Source organism: Electrophorus electricus, chromosome 9 (assembly GCF_041902795.1).
Source record: "Electrophorus electricus isolate QZ-2024a chromosome 9, ASM4190279v1, whole genome shotgun sequence".
In the NCBI taxonomy this organism is placed as follows: domain Eukaryota; kingdom Metazoa; phylum Chordata; class Actinopteri; order Gymnotiformes; family Gymnotidae; genus Electrophorus; species Electrophorus electricus.
In genome coordinates, this window is record NC_137505.1 from 28290605 (window position 1) to 28308153 (window position 17549).

The window sequence follows — 17549 nt, forward strand, 5'->3', positions numbered from 1 at the left end:
TTTTTTTAAATGTGTTGCGCGGCGGAGAAAAGACGCGCGCCGGACGTATTTGCGGCTTAATATCTCTTGTCTCATTGGGTGTAGAAAGTCTGTTCATGGCTCTTTGGAAAGGGCTGCATCTCCCCTGTAATCGCCTTCGAGCGGCACGCGGATCGAACCCACGGTTTTCACGCTATGATTTTTTTAAATGTGTTGCGCGGCAGAGAAAAGACGCGCGCCGGACGTATTTGCGGCTTAATATCTCTTGTCTCATTGGGTGTAGAAAGTCTGTTCATGGCTCTTTGGAAAGGGCTGCATCTCCCCTGTAATCGCCTTCGAGCGGCACGCGGATCGAACCCACGGTTTTCAAGCTATGATTTTTTTAAATGTGGTGCGCGGCGGAGGAAATGCGCGCGTCGGACGTCATTTCGGCTTAATATCTCTTGTCTCCTTGGGAGTAGAAAGTCTTTTCATGGCTCTTTGGAAAGGGCTGCATCTCCGCTGTAATCGCCTTCGAGCGGCACGCGGATCGAACCCACGGTTTTCACGCTATGATTTTTTTAAATGTGGTGAGCGGCGGAGAAAATGCGCGCGTCGGACGTCATTTCGGCTTAATATCTATTGTCTCCTTGGGAGTAGAAAGTCTTTTCATGGCTCTTTGGAAAGGTTTGCATCTCCCTTGTAATCGCCTTTAAGCGGCACGCGGATTGGACCCACCGTTCTTCCGATACGATTTTTTAAATGTGGTGCGCGGCGTAGAAAAGACGCGCGTAGGACGTATTTGCGGCTTAATATCTTTGGGCTCCTTGGGAGTAGGAAGTCTGTTCATGCCTCTTTGGAAAGGGCTGCATCTCCCCTGTAATCGCCTTCGAGCGGCACGCGGATCGAACCCACGGTTTTCACGCTATGATTTTTTTAAATGTGGTGCGCGGCGGAGGAAATGCGCGCGTCGGACGTCATTTCGGCTTAATATCTCTTGTCTCCTTGGGAGTAGAAAGTCTGTTCATGGCTCTTTGGAAAGGGCTGCATCTCCCCTGTAATCGCCTTTAAGCGGCACGCGGATCGAACCCACGGTTTTCACGCTACGATTTTTTTTAAATGTGTTGCGCGGCGGAGAATAGACGCGCGCCGGACGTATTTGCGGCTTGATATCTCTTGTCTCATTGGGAGTAGAAAGTCTGTTCATGGCTCTTTGGAAAGGGCTGCATCTCCCCTGTAATCGCCTTCGAGCGGCACGCGGATCGAACCCACGGTTTTCACGCTACGATTTTTTTTAAATGTGTTGCGCGGCTGAGAAAAGACGCGCGCCGGACGTATTTGCGGCTTAATATCTCTTGTCTCATTGGGTGTAGAAAGTCTGTTCATGGCTCTTTGGAAAGGGCTGCATCTCCCCTGTAATCGCCTTCGAGCGGCACGCGGATCGAACCCACGGTTTTCATGCTATGATTTTTTTAAATGTGGTGCGCGGCGGATGAAATGCGCGCGTCGGACGTCATTTCGGCTTAATATCTCTTGTCTCCTTGGGAGTAGAAAGTCTTTTCATGGCTCTTTGGAAAGGGCTGCATCTCCGCTGTAATCGCCTTCGAGCGGCACGCGGATCGAACCCACGGTTTTCACGCTATGATTTTTTTAAATGTGGTGCGCGGCGGAGAAAATGCGCGCGTCGGACGTCATTTCGGCTTAATATCTATTGTCTCCTTGGGAGTAGAAAGTCTTTTCATGGCTCTTTGGAAAGGTTTGCATCTCCCTTGTAATCGCCTTTAAGCGGCACGCGGATTGGACCCACCGTTCTTCCGATACGATTTTTTAAATGTTTTGCGCGGCGTAGAAAAGACGCGCGTAGGACGTATTTGCGGCTTAATATCTTTGGGCTCCTTGGGAGTAGGAAGTCTGTTCATGCCTCTTTGGAAAGGGCTGCATCTCCCCTGTAATCGCCTTCGAGCGGCACGTGGATCGAACCCACGGTTTTCACGCTATGATTTTTTTAAATGTGCTGCGCGGCGGAGAAAATGCGCGCGTCGGACGTCATTGCGGCTTAATATCTCTTGTCTCCTTGGGAGTAGAAAGTCTTTTCATGGTTCTTTGGAAAGGGCTGCATCTCCCCTGTAATCGCCTTCGCGCGGCACGCGGATCGGAACCATCCTTATCACGCTACGATTTTTTAATGCCGACAGGGACGGGCCGAAAGCTTGGCAGGTGGCGTTCGTTAGGAAAAGTCATGGACGTGATGCGGACCGAGTTGCAGGCCATTTGGACCTGGCCCGGCCTAGATGTGAGCCTTCAAAGTCAGCGCGTTTGTTTAAACTTTCTCCTCCAATTCGTTGCAATTGTACAAGCGTTTCTCGCTCATCCGACTGGAGCGTAACGCTTTATCTGTTAATATCTCTGGTCTCCTTGGGAGTAGAAAGTCTGTTCATGGCTCTTTGGAAAGGGATGCATCTCCCCTGTAATCGCCTTTAAGCGGCACGCGGATCGGACCCACCGTTCTCACGCTACGATTTTTTAAACGTGGTGCGCGTCGGAGAAAATGCGCGTAATATCTCTTGTCTCCTTGGGAGTAGAAAGTCTGTTCATGGCTCTTTGGAAAGGGCTGTATCTCCCCTGTAATCGCCTTCGAGCGGCACGCGCATCGGAACCATCGTTATCACGCTACGATTTTTTAATGCCGCCAGGGACGGGCCGAAAGCGTGGCAGGTGGCGTTCGTTAGGGACAGTCATGGAGGTGATGCGCACCGAGTTGCACGCCATTTGGAGTTGGCCCGGCCTAGATGTGAGCGTTCAAAGTCAGCGCGTTTGTTTAAACTTTCTCCTCCAATTCGTTGCAATTGTACAAGCGTTTCTCGTTCATCCGACTGGAGCGTAACGCTTTATATGTTAATATTTCTGGTCTCCTTGGGAGTAGAAAGTCCGTTCATGGCTCTTTTGAAAGGGATGCATCTCCCCTGTAATCGCCTTCGAGCGGCACGCGGATCGAACCCACGTTTTTCACGCTACGATTTTTTTTAAATGTGTTGCGCGGCAGAGAAAAGACGCGCGCCGGACGTATTTGCGGCTTAATATCTCTTGTCTCATTGGGTGTAGAAAGTCTGTTCATGGCTCTTTGGAAAGGGCTGCATCTCCCCTGTAATCGCCTTCGAGCGGCACGCGGATCGAACCCACGGTTTTCAAGCTATGATTTTTTTAAATGTGGTGCGCGGCGGAGGAAATGCGCGCGTCGGACGTCATTTCGGCTTAATATCTCTTGTCTCCTTGGGAGTAGAAAGTCTTTTCATGGCTCTTTGGAAAGGGCTGCATCTCCGCTGTAATCGCCTTCGAGCGGCACGCGGATCGAACCCACGGTTTTCACGCTATGATTTTTTTAAATGTGGTGCGCGGCGGAGAAAATGCGCGCGTCGGACGTCATTTCGGCTTAATATCTATTGTCTCCTTGGGAGTAGAAAGTCTTTTCATGGCTCTTTGGAAAGGTTTGCATCTCCCTTGTAATCGCCTTTAAGCGGCACGCGGATTGGACCCACCGTTCTTCCGATACGATTTTTTAAATGTTTTGCGCGGCGTAGAAAAGACGCGCGTAGGACGTATTTGCGGCTTAATATCTTTGGGCTCCTTGGGAGTAGGAAGTCTGTTCATGCCTCTTTGGAAAGGGCTGCATCTCCCCTGTAATCGCCTTCGAGCGGCACGTGGATCGAACCCACGGTTTTCACGCTATGATTTTTTTAAATGTGCTGCGCGGCGGAGAAAATGCGCGCGTCGGACGTCATTGCGGCTTAATATCTCTTGTCTCCTTGGGAGTAGAAAGTCTTTTCATGGTTCTTTGGAAAGGGCTGCATCTCCCCTGTAATCGCCTTCGCGCGGCACGCGGATCGGAACCATCCTTATCACGCTACGATTTTTTAATGCCGACAGGGACGGGCCGAAAGCTTGGCAGGTGGCGTTCGTTAGGAAAAGTCATGGACGTGATGCGGACCGAGTTGCAGGCCATTTGGACCTGGCCCGGCCTAGATGTGAGCCTTCAAAGTCAGCGCGTTTGTTTAAACTTTCTCCTCCAATTCGTTGCAATTGTACAAGCGTTTCTCGCTCATCCGACTGGAGCGTAACGCTTTATCTGTTAATATCTCTGGTCTCCTTGGGAGTAGAAAGTCTGTTCATGGCTCTTTGGAAAGGGATGCATCTCCCCTGTAATCGCCTTTAAGCGGCACGCGGATCGGACCCACCGTTCTCACGCTACGATTTTTTAAACGTGGTGCGCGTCGGAGAAAATGCGCGTAATATCTCTTGTCTCCTTGGGAGTAGAAAGTCTGTTCATGGCTCTTTGGAAAGGGCTGTATCTCCCCTGTAATCGCCTTCGAGCGGCACGCGCATCGGAACCATCGTTATCACGCTACGATTTTTTAATGCCGCCAGGGACGGGCCGAAAGCGTGGCAGGTGGCGTTCGTTAGGGACAGTCATGGAGGTGATGCGCACCGAGTTGCACGCCATTTGGAGTTGGCCCGGCCTAGATGTGAGCGTTCAAAGTCAGCGCGTTTGTTTAAACTTTCTCCTCCAATTCGTTGCAATTGTACAAGCGTTTCTCGTTCATCCGACTGGAGCGTAACGCTTTATATGTTAATATTTCTGGTCTCCTTGGGAGTAGAAAGTCCGTTCATGGCTCTTTTGAAAGGGATGCATCTCCCCTGTAATCGCCTTCGAGCGGCACGCGGATCGAACCCACGTTTTTCACGCTACGATTTTTTTTAAATGTGTTGCGCGGCAGAGAAAAGACGCGCGCCGGACGTATTTGCGGCTTAATATCTCTTGTCTCATTGGGTGTAGAAAGTCTGTTCATGGCTCTTTGGAAAGGGCTGCATCTCCCCTGTAATCGCCTTCGAGCGGCACGCGGATCGAACCCACGGTTTTCAAGCTATGATTTTTTTAAATGTGGTGCGCGGCGGAGGAAATGCGCGCGTCGGACGTCATTTCGGCTTAATATCTCTTGTCTCCTTGGGAGTAGAAAGTCTTTTCATGGCTCTTTGGAAAGGGCTGCATCTCCGCTGTAATCGCCTTCGAGCGGCACGTGGATCGAACCCACGGTTTTCACGCTATGATTTTTTTAAATGTGGTGAGCGGCGGAGAAAATGCGCGCGTCGGACGTCATTTCGGCTTAATATCTATTGTCTCCTTGGGAGTAGAAAGTCTTTTCATGGCTCTTTGGAAAGGTTTGCATCTCCCTTGTAATCGCCTTTAAGCGGCACGCGGATTGGACCCACCGTTCTTCCGATACGATTTTTTAAATGTGGTGCGCGGCGTAGAAAAGACGCGCGTAGGACGTATTTGCGGCTTAATATCTTTGGGCTCCTTGGGAGTAGGAAGTCTGTTCATGCCTCTTTGGAAAGGGCTGCATCTCCCCTGTAATCGCCTTCGAGCTGCACGCGGATCGAACCCACGGTTTTCACGCTATGATTTTTTTAAATGTGGTGCGCGGCGGAGGAAATGCGCGCGTCGGACGTCATTTCGGCTTAATATCTCTTGTCTCCTTGGGAGTAGAAAGTCTTTTCATGGCTCTTTGGAAAGGGTTGCGTCTCCCCTGTAATCGCCTTCGCGCGGCACGCGGATCGGAACCATCGTTATCACGCTACGATTTTTTAATGCCGACAGGGACGGGCCGAAAGCGTGGCAGGTGGCGTTCGTTAGGGACAGTCATGGAGGTGATGCGCGCCGAGTTGCAGGCCATTTGGACCTGGCCCGGCCTAGATGTGAGCGTTCAAAGTCAGCGCGTTTCTTTAAACTTTCTCCTCCAATTCGTTGCAATTGTACAAGCGTTTCTCGCTCATCCGACTGGAGCGTAACGCTTTTTCTGTTAATATCTCTGGTCTCCTTGGGAGTAGAAAGTCTGTTCATGGCTCTTTGGAAAGGGCTGCATCTCCCCTGTAATCGCCTTTAAGCGGCACGCGGATCGGACCCACCGTTCTCACGCTACGATTTTTTAAATGTGGTGCGCGGCGCAATAAATGCGCGCGTCGGACGTCATTGCGGCTTAATATCTCTTGTCTCGTTGGGAGTAGGAAGTCTGTTCATGGCTCTTTGGAAAGGGCTGCATCTCCCCTGTAATCGCCTTCGAGCGGCACGCGGATCAAACCCACGGTTTTCACGCTATGATTTTTTAAAATGTGTTGCGCGGCGGAGAAAATGCGCGCGTCGGACGTCATTTCGGCTTAATATCTCTTGTCTCCTTGGGAGTAGGAAGTCTGTTCATGGCTCTTTGGAAAGGGTTGCATCTCCCCTGTAATCGCCTTTAAGCGGCACGCGGATCGGACCCACCGTTCTTACGCTACGATTTTTTAAATGTGGTGCGCGGCGTAGAAAAGACGCGCGTAGGACGTATTTGCGGCTTAATATCTTTGGGCTCCTTGGGAGTAGGAAGTCTTTTCATGCCTCTTTGGAAAGGGCTGCATCTCCCCTGTAATCGCCTTCGAGCGGCACGCGGATCGAACCCACGGTTTTCACGCTATGATTTTTTTAAATGTGGTGCGCGGCGGAGAAAATGCGCGTGTCGGACGTCATTTCGGCTTAATATCTCTTGTCTCCTTGAGAGTAGAAAGTCTTTTCATGGCTCTTTGGAAAGGGTTGCGTCTCCCCTGTAATCGCCTTTAAGCGGCACGCGGATCGGACCCACCGTTCTTACGCTACGATTTTTTAAATGTGGTGCGCGGCGTAGAAAAGACGCGCGTAGGACGTATTTGCGGCTTAATATCTTTGGGCTCCTTGGGAGTAGAAAGTCTGTTCATGGCTCTTTGGAAAGGGCTGCATCTCCCCTGTAATCGCCTTCACGCGGCACGCGGATCGGAACCATCGTTATCACGCTACGATTTTTTAATGCCGACAGGGACGGGCCGAAAGCATGGCAGGTGGCGTTCGTTAGGGACAGTCATGGAGGTGATGCGCGCCGAGTTGCAGGCCATTTGGACCTGGCCCGGCCTAGATGTGAGCGTTCAAAGTCAGCGCGTTTGTTTAAACTTTCTCCTCCAATTCGTTGCAATTGTACAAGCGTTTCTCGCTCATCCGACTGGAGCGTAACGCTTTTTCTGTTAATATCTCTGGTCTCCTTGGGAGTAGAAAGTCTGTTCATGGCTCTTTGGAAAGGGCTGCATCTCCCCTGTAATCGCCTTTAAGCGGCACGCGGATCGGACCCACCGTTCTCACGCTACGATTTTTTAAATGTGGTGCGCGGCGCAATAAATGCGCGCGTCGGACGTCATTGCGGCTTAATATCTCTTGTCTCGTTGGGAGTAGGAAGTCTGTTCATGGCTCTTTGGAAAGGGCTGCATCTCCCCTGTAATCGCCTTCGAGCGGCACGCGGATCGAACCCACGGTTTTCACGCTATGATTTTTTTAAATGTGGTGCGCGGCGGAGAAAATGCGCGTGTCGGACGTCATTTCGGCTTAATATCTCTTGTCTCCTTGAGAGTAGAAAGTCTTTTCATGGCTCTTTGGAAAGGGTTGCGTCTCCCCTGTAATCGCCTTCGCGCGGCACGCGGATCGGAACCATCGTTATCACGCTACGATTTTTTAATGCCGACAGGGACGGGCCGAAAGCGTGGCAGGTGGCGTTCGTTAGGGACAGTCATGGAGGTGATGCGCGCCGAGTTGCAGGCCATTTGGACCTGGCCCGGCCTAGATGTGAGCGTTCAAAGTCAGCGCGTTTGTTTAAACTTTCTCCTCCAATTCGTTGCAATTGTACAAGCGTTTCTCGCTCATCCGACTGGAGCGTAACGCTTTTTCTGTTAATATCTCTGGTCTCCTTGGGAGTAGAAAGTCTGTTCATGGCTCTTTGGAAAGGGCTGCATCTCCCCTGTAATCGACTTTAAGCGGCACGCGGATCGGACCCACCGTTCTCACGCTACGATTTTTTAAATGTGGTGCGCGGCGCAATAAATGCGCGCGTCGGACGTCATTGCGGCTTAATATCTCTTGTCTCGTTGGGAGTAGGAAGTCTGTTCATGGCTCTTTGGAAAGGGCTGCATCTCCCCTGTAATCGCCTTCGAGCGGCACGCGGATCAAACCCACGGTTTTCACGCTATGATTTTTTAAAATGTGTTGCGCGGCGGAGAAAATGCGCGCGTCGGACGTCATTTCGGCTTAATATCTCTTGTCTCCTTGGGAGTAGGAAGTCTGTTCATGGCTCTTTGGAAAGGGTTGCATCTCCCCTGTAATCGCCTTTAAGCGGCACGCGGATCGGACCCACCGTTCTTACGCTACGATTTTTTAAATGTGGTGCGCGGCGTAGAAAAGACGCGCGTAGGACGTATTTGCGGCTTAATATCTTTGGGCTCCTTGGGAGTAGGAAGTCTTTTCATGCCTCTTTGGAAAGGGCTGCATCTCCCCTGTAATCGCCTTCGAGCGGCACGCGGATCGAAACCACGGTTTTCACGCTATGATTTTTTTAAATGTGGTGCGCGGCGGAGAAAATGCGCGTGTCGGACGTCATTTCGGCTTAATATCTCTTGTCTCCTTGAGAGTAGAAAGTCTTTTCATGGCTCTTTGGAAAGGGTTGCGTCTCCCCTGTAATCGCCTTCGCGCGGCACGCGGATCGGAACCATCGTTATCACGCTACGATTTTTTAATGCCGACAGGGACGGGCCGAAAGCGTGGCAGGTGGCGTTCGTTAGGGACAGTCATGGAGGTGATGCGCGCCGAGTTGCAGGCCATTTGGACCTGGCCCGGCCTAGATGTGAGCGTTCAAAGTCAGCGCGTTTGTTTAAACTTTCTCCTCCAATTCGTTGCAATTGTACAAGCGTTTCTCGCTCATCCGACTGGAGCGTAACGCTTTTTCTGTTAATATCTCTGGTCTCCTTGGGAGTAGAAAGTCTGTTCATGGCTCTTTGGAAAGGGCTGCATCTCCCCTGTAATCGCCTTTAAGCGGCACGCGGATCGGACCCACCGTTCTCACGCTACGATTTTTTAAATGTGGTGCGCGGCGCAATAAATGCGCGCGTCGGACGTCATTGCGGCTTAATATCTCTTGTCTCGTTGGGAGTAGGAAGTCTGTTCATGGCTCTTTGGAAAGGGCTGCATCTCCCCTGTAATCGCCTTCCAGCGGCACGCGGATCAAACCCACGGTTTTCACGCTATGATTTTTTAAAATGTGTTGCGCGGCGGAGAAAATGCGCGCGTCGGACGTCATTTCGGCTTAATATCTCTTGTCTCCTTGAGAGTAGAAAGTCTTTTCATGGCTCTTTGGAAAGGGCTGCATTTCCCTTGTAATCGCCTTTAAGCGGCACGCGGATCGGACCCACCGTTCTCACGCTAAGATTTTTTAAATGTGGTGCGCGGCGGAGAAAATGCGCGCGTCGGACATCATTGCGGCTTAATATCTCTTGTCTCCTTGGGAGTAGGAAGTCTGTTCATGGCTCTTTGGAAAGGGTTGCATCTCCCCTGTAATCGCCTTTAAGCGGCACGCGGATCGGACCCACCATTCTTACGCTACGATTTTTTAAATGTGGTGCGCGGCGTAGAAAAGACGCGCGTAGGACGTATTTGCGGCTTAATATCTTTGGGCTCCTTGGGAGTAGGAAGTCTGTTCATGCCTCTTTGGAAAGGGCTGCATCTCCCCTGTAATCGCCTTCGAGCGGCACGCGGATCGAACCCACGGTTTTCACGCTATGATTTTTTTAAATGTGGTGCGCGGCGGAGAAAATGCGCGTGTCGGACGTCATTTCGGCTTAATATCTCTTGTCTCCTTGAGAGTAGAAAGTCTTTTCATGGCTCTTTGGAAAGGGTTGCGTCTCCCCTGTAATCGCCTTCGCGCGGCACGCGGATCGGAACCATCGTTATCACGCTACGATTTTTTAATGCCGACAGGGACGGGCCGAAAGCGTGGCAGGTGGCGTTCGTTAGGGACAGTCATGGAGGTGATGCGCGCCGAGTTGCAGGCCATTTGGACCTGGCCCGGCCTAGATGTGAGCGTTCAAAGTCAGCGCGTTTGTTTAAACTTTCTCCTCCAATTCGTTGCAATTGTACAAGCGTTTCTCGCTCATCCGACTGGAGCGTAACGCTTTTTCTGTTAATATCTCTGGTCTCCTTGGGAGTAGAAAGTCTGTTCATGGCTCTTTGGAAAGGGCTGCATCTCCCCTGTAATCGCCTTTAAGCGGCACGCGGATCGGACCCACCGTTCTCACGCTACGATTTTTTAAATGTGGTGCGCGGCGCAATAAATGCGCGCGTCGGACGTCATTGCGGCTTAATATCTCTTGTCTCGTTGGGAGTAGGAAGTCTGTTCATGGCTCTTTGGAAAGGGCTGCATCTCCCCTGTAATCGCCTTCGAGCGGCACGCGGATCAAACCCACGGTTTTCACGCTATGATTTTTTAAAATGTGTTGCGCGGCGGAGAAAATGCGCGCGTCGGACGTCATTTCGGCTTAATATCTCTTGTCTCCTTGGGAGTAGGAAGTCTGTTCATGGCTCTTTGGAAAGGGTTGCATCTCCCCTGTAATCGCCTTTAAGCGGCACGCGGATCGGACCCACCGTTCTTACGCTACGATTTTTTAAATGTGGTGCGCGGCGTAGAAAAGACGCGCGTAGGACGTATTTGCGGCTTAATATCTTTGGGCTCCTTGGGAGTAGAAAGTCTATTCATGGCTCTTTGGAAAGGGCTGCATCTCCCCTGTAATCGCCTTCGCGCGGCACGCGGATCGGAACCATCGTTATCACGCTACGATTTTTTAATGCCGACAGGGACGGGCCGAAAGCATGGCAGGTGGCGTTCGTTAGGGACAGTCATGGAGGTGATGCGCGCCGAGTTGCAGGCCATTTGGACCTGGCCCGGCCTAGATGTGAGCGTTCAAAGTCAGCGCGTTTGTTTAAACTTTCTCCTCCAATTCGTTGCAATTGTACAAGCGTTTCTCGCTCATCCGACTGGAGCGTAACGCTTTTTCTGTTAATATCTCTGGTCTCCTTGGGAGTAGAAAGTCTGTTCATGGCTCTTTGGAAAGGGCTGCATCTCCCCTGTAATCGCCTTTAAGCGGCACGCGGATCGGACCCACCGTTCTCACGCTACGATTTTTTAAATGTGGTGCGCGGCGCAATAAATGCGCGCGTCGGACGTCATTGCGGCTTAATATCTCTTGTCTCGTTGGGAGTAGGAAGTCTGTTCATGGCTCTTTGGAAAGGGCTGCATCTCCCCTGTAATCGCCTTCGAGCGGCACGCGGATCAAACCCACGGTTTTCACGCTATGATTTTTTTAAATGTGTTGCGCGGCGGAGAAAAGACGCGCGCCGGACGTATTTGCGGCTTAATATCTCTTGTCTCATTGGGTGTAGAAAGTCTGTTCATGGCTCTTTGGAAAGGGCTGCATCTCCCCTGTAATCGCCTTCGAGCGGCACGCGGATCGAACCCACGGTTTTCACGCTATGATTTTTTTAAATGTGGTGCGCGGCGGAGGAAATGCGCGCTTCGGACGTCATTTCGGCTTAATATCTCTTGTCTCCTTGGGAGTAGAAAGTCTTTTCATGGCTCTTTGGAAAGGGCTGCATCTCCGCTGTAATCGCCTTCGAGCGGCACGCGGATCGGAACCATCGTTATCACGCTACGATTTTTTAATGCCGCCAGGGACGGGCCGAAAGCGTGGCCGGTGGCGTTCGTTAGGGACAGTCATGGAGGTGATGCGCACCGAGCTGCAGGCCGTTTGGACCTGGCCCAGCCTAGATGTGAGTATTCAAATCAGCACGTTTGTTTCAAAGTTCTCCACCAATTCGTTGTAATTGCGTGTGTGTGCGTGAACACCAGGTTTGTGGAGGAGTTCGTCCCTGGACGGTACAAGGGGAGACAGTGTGTGGCCTGGCTGCGTGAGGTTGCAGTTTGCTGGGCATGAGAGATTGGCATGTGGTGCCCTGGAGGTGTGGTTGTTCCAGGACGGGCAAGGTGGCGTAGTGTGGCTGGGTGACGGTGCGCTTCACTGGGGATGTGGTTGTGAGTTGCAGGCCCATTCGTTTGAATGACAGAAAGGATCTGATTTGTTTCCAGGTTTAAACGTACTTTGCAGGGTATGACTGTGACCTCTTGGGCCAGGAAGTCTGTTTCTAGTTTTATTTAAACGGTCAAACTGCGTGAAGTGTGCCCAGGCCCAGAGCTACTTTGCTGGGCATGACTGTGTTACCTCTTGGGCCTGGAAGTCTGGTTGTAGTATGATTTTAAAGGGTCAAATGGTCTCCATTGTGTGTCCAGGTTTAAGGCTACTTTGCTGGGCATGTGATTTGGACCCATTGGGTACGGAAGCCTTTCCGTCACGTGCTCGTTTTCCACGCCTTCAGCGCAGGTAGCCTGCGAATTTAAAACCGACGTGCATTTTATTCTTTTCCCCTTTTATCCCTTCATATCTCTCCGCTACCTTGGAGAAGAGAGACGCACGCGGGTAAATAAAATGTAAATATCTGTAAATATCTGTATAACATGTAAATAAAAGGAAGAAGTGGTTGTGTAGTGTAGTCGTTTGATTATGAGTAATCTCATAATAATTTTATCCACAAATTCTTATACATTTATGCATGTTTATCTCTCTCTTTGTGTGTGTGTGTGTGTGTGTGTGTGTGTGTGTGTGTGTGTGTGTGTGTGTGTGGTTCTGTGTCACTAGTGGGGTCTGTGGCCCGATTGGAGTGTTTGCGGTTTGAGAAGGAGGAGTTGGATAACAGTTTGTTGGAGCAGCTGAACGAGTTGAGGTTGCAGAAGCAGAAGGAGCTGCAGGTTCTTCAGGAGATGCTGAAACACAAGCAGCAGGAGGAGACAGAGCTCCTGCAGAAACAGCAGGAGGAGGAGGAGCATAACAGGTCCATCAAGAGTAAGTACTATGGAAATGCTATAATACTTACATAACTAATAATGAATGTTAGCCTTTAGGCTCCAATAAAAGTGATACTAATATATGTATAGTACTATATATATTATATTTTATATATTCAGTAGTAATTATGTAGTATATACAATCTGTGTTATATCCAGCAGTAATGATACTTGCTCTGGAAGATATGAAAATGGCCTGTGAACAGGAGAAGAAATCTCTGGAGGAAGAACTTGAGAAGCTCAGACTGTCACTGCAGGTAGAGATCCCTTATAGTGTCAGTACACATCCACCAGTACCTCCACCTTTCACTTATAACGTCAGTACACATTCAGTACACATTCCCACCTTTCCATTGTACTGGCTGTAGTGATGATTCGTGTGTGTGTTATACCAGCCCATAGAGGAGGACATTATGAGTCTGAAAGTGGCGCTGGAGATGAAGAACCAGGAGATCAAAGATCAGCACGATCTTTTGGTCAAACTATATACTCTGTATGTATACTATATACTCTGTATGTAGTACCTGGTTTAACACTATATCCTCTGTATATATACACTATATACTGTTTATGTAGTACCTGGTTTAACACTATACCCTCAGCTTACTCTAGTGTGCAGATGTGAAGAAATTAAACAGAATGTGTATCTGTGTATATGTGCGCACCTGTATGCGTCTGGTTGTAGTATTATTTAAAGGGTCAAACTGCGTGAAGTGTGCACAGGCCCAGAGCTACTTTGATGGGCATGATTCTGTGACCTCTTGGGCCTTGAAATGTGGTGCTTTGAATGATTTAAAGAGTGAAACGGTCTGAAGTGTGCCCACGTTTAAAGCAACCTTGCTGGGCATGACTGTGTGACCTCTTGGGCCAGGAAGTCTGTTTCTAGTTTTATTTAAACGGTCAAACTGCTTGAAGTGTGCCCAGGCCCAGAGCTACTTTGCTGGGCATGAATGTGTGACCTCTTGGGCCTGGAAGTCTGGTTGTAGTATGATTTTAAAGGGTCAAATGGTCTCCATTGTGTGTCCAGGTTTAAGGCTACTTTGCTGGGCATGTGATTTGGACCCATCGGGTACGGAAGCCTTTCCGTCACGTGCTCGTTTTCCACGCCTTCAGCGCAGGTAGCCTGCGAATTTAAAACCGACGTGCATTTTATTCTTTTCCCCTTTTATCCCTTCATATCTCTCCGCTACCTTGGAGAAGAGAGATGCACGCGGGTAAATAAAATGTAAATATCTCTAAATATCTGTATAATATGTAAATAAAAGGAAGAAGTGGTTGTGTAGTGTAGTCGTTTCATTATAAATAATCTCATAATAATTTTATCCACAAATTCTTATACATTTATACATGTTTATCTCTCTGTGTGTGTGTGTGTGTGTGTGTGTGTCTGTGTGTGTGTGTGTGTGTGTGTGTGTGTGTGGGGTTCTGTGTCACTAGTGGGGCCTGTGGCCCGATTGGAGTGTTTGCGGTGTGAGAAGGAGGAGTTGGAGAACAGTTTGTTTGAGCAGCTGAAGGAGTTGAGGTTGCAGAAGCAGAAGGAGCTGCAGGTTCTTCAGGAGATGCTGAAACACAAGCAGCAGGAGGAGACAGAGCTCCTGCAGAAACAGCAGGAGGAGGAGGAGCATAACAGGTCCATCAAGAGTAAGTACTATGGAAATGCAATAATACTAACATAACTAATAATGAATGTTAGCCTTTAGGCTCCAATAAAAGTGACACTAATATATGTATAGGACTATATATATTATATTTTATATATTCAGCAGTAATTATGTAGTATATACAATCTGTGTTATATCCAGCAGTAATGATACTTGCTCTGGCAGATATGAAAATGGCCTGTGAACAGGAGAAGAAATCTCTGGAGGAAGAACTTGAGAAGCTCAAACTGTCACTGCAGGTAGAGATCCCTTATAGTATCAGTACACATCCACCAGTACCACCACCTCTCACTTATAACGTCAGTACACATTCAGTACACATTCCCACCTTTCCATTGTACTGGCTGTAGTGATGATTCGTGTCTGTGTTATACCAGCCCATAGAGGAGGACATTATGAGTCTGAAAGTGGCGCTGGAGATGAAGAACCAGGAGATCAAAGATCAGCACGATCTTTTGGTCAAACTATATACTCTGTATGTATACTATATCGAACCCACGGTTTTCACGCTACGATTTTTTTAAATGTGGTGAGCTGCTGAGAAAAGACGCGCGCCGGACGTATTTGCGGCTTAATATCTCTTGTCTCATTGGGAGTAGAAAGTCTGTTCATGGCTCTTTGGAAAGGGCTGCATCTCCCCTCTAATCGCCTTCGAGCTTCAAGCGGATTGGACCCACGGTTATCACGCTACGATTTTTTAAAGCCGCCAGGTACGGGCCGAAAGCGTGGCAGGTGGCGTTCGTTAGGGACAGTCATGGAGGTGATGCGCACCGAGTTGCACGCCATTTGGACTTGGCCAGACCTAGATGTGAGTGTTCAAAGTCAGCGCGTTTGTTTAAACTTTCTCCTCCATTTCGTTGCAACTGCTCAAGCGTTTCTCGCTCATCCGACTGGAGCGTAACGCTTTATTTGTTAATATCTCTTGTCTCCTTGGGAGTAGAAAGTCTTTTCATGGCTCTTTGGAAAGGGTTGCATCTCCCCTGTAATCGCCTTTAAGCGGCACGCGGATCGGACCCACGGTTTTCACGCTATGATTTTTTTAAATGTGGTGCGCGGCGGAGAAAATGCGCGTGTCGGACGTCATTTCGGCTTAATATCTCTTGTCTCCTTGAGAGTAGGAAGTCTGTTCATGGCTCTTTGGAAAGGGCTGCATCTCCCCTGTAATCGCCTTCGTGCGGCACGCGGATCGGAACCATCGTTATCACGCTACGATTTTTTAATGCCTCTAGGGACGGGCCGAAAGCGTGGCAGGTGTCGTTCGTTAGGGACAGTCATGGAGGTGATGCGCACCGAGTTGCAGGCCATTTGGACCTGGACCGGCCTAGATGTGAGCGTTCAAATTCAGCGCGTTTGTTTAAACTTTCTCCTCCAATTCGTTGCAATTGTACAAGCGTTTCTCGCTCATCCGACTGGAGCGTAACGCTTTATATGTTAATATTTCTGGTCTCCTTGGGAGTAGAAAGTCTGTTCATGGCTCTTTTGAAAGGGATGCATCTCCCCTGTAATCGCCTTCGAGCGGCACGCGGATCGAACCCACGGTTTTCACGCTACGATTTTTTTTAAATGTGTTGCGCGGCGGAGAAAAGACGCGCGCCGGACGTATTTGCGGCTTAATATCTCTTGTCTCATTGGGAGTAGAAAGTCTGTTCATGGCTCTTTGGAAAGGGCTGCATCTCCCCTGTAATCGCCTTCGAGAGGCACGCGGATCGAACCCACGGTTTTCACGCTATGATTTTTTTAAATTTGGTGCGCGGCGGAGAAAATGCGCGCGTCGGACGTCATTGCGGCTTAATATCTCTTGTCTCCTTGGGAGTAGGAAGTCTGTTCATGCCTCTTTGGAAAGGGCTGCATCTCCCCTGTAATCGCCTTCGAGCGGCACGCGGATCGAACCCACGGTTTTCACGCTATGATTTTTTTAAATGTGGTGCGCGGCGGAGAAAATGCGCGTGTCGGACGTCATTTCGGCTTAATATCTCTTGTCTCCTTGAGAGTAGAAAGTCTTTTCATGGCTCTTTGGAAAGGGTTGCGTCTCCCCTGTAATCGCCTTCGCGCGGCACGCGGATCGGAACCATCGTTATCACGCTACGATTTTTTAATGCCGACAGGGACGGGCCGAAAGCGTGGCAGGTGGCGTTCGTTAGGGACAGTCATGGAGGTGATGCGCGCCGAGTTGCAGGCCATTTGGACCTGGCCCGGCCTAGATGTGAGCGTTCAAAGTCAGCGCGTTTGTTTAAACTTTCTCCTCCAATTCGTTGCAATTGTACAAGCGTTTCTCGCTCATCCGACTGGAGCGTAACGCTTTTTCTGTTAATATCTCTGGTCTCCTTGGGAGTAGAAAGTCTGTTTATGGCTCTTTGGAAAGGGCTGCATCTCCCCTGTAATCGCCTTTAAGCGGCACGCGGATCGGACCCACCGTTCTCACGCTACGATTTTTTAAATGTGGTGCGCGGCGCAATAAATGCGCGCGTCGGACGTCATTGCGGCTTAATATCTCTTGTCTCGTTGGGAGTAGGAAGTCTGTTCATGGCTCTTTGGAAAGGGCTGCATCTCCCCTGTAATCGCCTTCGAGCGGCACGCGGATCAAACCCACGGTTTTCACGCTATGATTTTTTAAAATGTGTTGCGCGGCGGAGAAAATGCGCGCGTCGGACGTCATTTCGGCTTAATATCTCTTGTCTCCTTGGGAGTAGAAAGTCTTTTCATGGCTCTTTGGAAAGGGCTGCATTTCCCTTGTAATCGCATTTAAGCGGCACGCAGATCGGACCCACCGTTCTCACGCTAAGATTTTTTAAATGTGGTGCGCGGCGGAGAAAATGCGCGCGTCGGACATCATTGCGGCTTAATATCTCTTGTCTCCTTGGGAGTAGGAAGTCTGTTCATGGCTCTTTGGAAAGGGTTGCATCTCCCCTGTAATCGCCTTTAAGCAGCACGCGGATCGGACCCACCGTTCTTACGCTACGATTTTTTAAATGTGGTGCGCGGCGTAGAAAAGACGCGCGTAGGACGTATTTGCGGCTTAATATCTTTGGGCTCCTTGGGAGTAGGAAGTCTGTTCATGCCTCTTTGGAAAGGGCTGCATCTCCCCTGTAATCGCCTTCGA